Here is a 1,852-nt window from a genome sequence, read left to right as displayed (position 1 = left end):
CAACAGACTTTTTAATTGGCCAAGGCCTAATTAGGCAACGAAAAAAGTGTTGAATTAAGTTACCTTCCCTAAATTGGAGTTTGTGAATCTGCTCAAGTTGTTGATTTATAGATGAGATTGGAACCGTGACAAACTGTACTGTCTTTCTCAAAATTACAAGCAAGTCTATGGGCCAAATCTAAACCCCTCTTCTTCTGAAATTTGAAAGATGCTAAAACCTGCGAATTTAGGATTTGTAATAGTACTAATGGTGCTTAATATCTCACACATTGCTTCATGACAAATCCACTTATTTGGTCTACAAAACATTACAATAGCATAGAAGGTCAGTTTACATAAAACTTTCTATACATTTGAGAGCATCTACAAAAATCTTTTTACAAAAACATTGTTGAAATTAAAGATCCAACTGTTATACTGCTCCATAATGATTTCATTGATAATAAATAGAATCAGTCCTGATTTAGCACGCCCCAATGCAGATTTGTTTTGAAGGATTTGTTGCAATAGGAACGTCTTGTTAATAGGTGAGCCACTTTATGCTATTTTAACTTAGAGTTGAGCAAAGGTACCATGGTAAACACCTAAAACTCTGATCATGTCTGATGAACAAAAATAGGCCAGTATGGCTACAAAAGAAGTCCAATTCTGATTTTCTTGTCACTAATAGGTCTTTTGACTGATGTTGGACTTGGGGACTTCTTTTGCAATTCCCGCCTACTGTGTATGATCATGTTGTTATGACAATGTACTAAGAAATTTGGTAAATGGAAAGGAATGGGTGCTTTTGTTTTGGGGAGAGTTAAAAAAAACGTTTGTCTCCATATACATCTACAAATATGTTCAATTCCTGAAACTATGCTTTCGTCAAAGAATCTCAGGACAAAATCAACCTGACGACTTTCAGAATCAACAGTTTTCAGTAGTGCTAACATAATTGCAAAAGTTTTTTTATGATAATTTAGCCTTTTAAAATGATGATCTTGGAATAGCAAACACAATGAGACATTGAAACACAGGACTGATGGTTGCTGGTAATGTGTCTCTGTACACCTATGTAGATATTCCATTACAAACAGCTGTTTCCAGCTACAGTAGTAATTTAAAACATTAATGTCTACACTTTTTCCGATAAATTTTATGTTATTAATGGACAAAACCATTGCTTTTCTTTTGAAAAGGACATTTCTAAGCGACCCCAAACATTTAAACGGTGGTGTATATACACATTGAATATATATTTAACGTTCATACATTTTGTTTTTTGAGCAAAGCTTAAAGAAAATAGTTTTTGACAGACAACTATGGGAAAAGCAGCACGCTCTGGTGACCACCACAGCCCTGAATTCCAGACAAGTGACAGCCATCATGCTTAGCAACATTTGTTACAGACCCCTCTTTGGGAGAGCATATGAAATAGCAGTGGGGGGCATTAAGTGTCCAACCAGGTAACCAGGGGAAATAAGCAAGGGGAATGTGGCACACAGTATGAAAGAAGGCAAGAGGGCTGTACGGGATATCGGGAGTGAAAAAGAAGGTGGGGGGGCAAGAGACAAAAAAGGCAGGGTGAAGGTTGAATAACCTAGCAAACAGTTTTTTATCTCCTATGTTGTAGATGGCTGGAATTTTAAATTTTAAGTATTCAAATGGCATGGACTACTCTGCCACCTAAAGGCCAAGCTATTTTAACTTTGAACTTGAACTAAGTTCTGTCGAATGTAGTTTTTATGAACCATATTCCTTTTTTGGTTTGTAAGAATCCCCCTTGAAATAACTTAAATACATCACTGATATTCCCTTGGAATAATAAAGAATACAGTTGCATTGTAAAAATTCATTTTATTGTTTCTAA

Source organism: Esox lucius, chromosome 15 (assembly GCF_011004845.1).
Source record: "Esox lucius isolate fEsoLuc1 chromosome 15, fEsoLuc1.pri, whole genome shotgun sequence".
Lineage (NCBI taxonomy): Eukaryota > Metazoa > Chordata > Actinopteri > Esociformes > Esocidae > Esox > Esox lucius.
Note: the sequence above shows the minus strand (reverse complement) of the source record.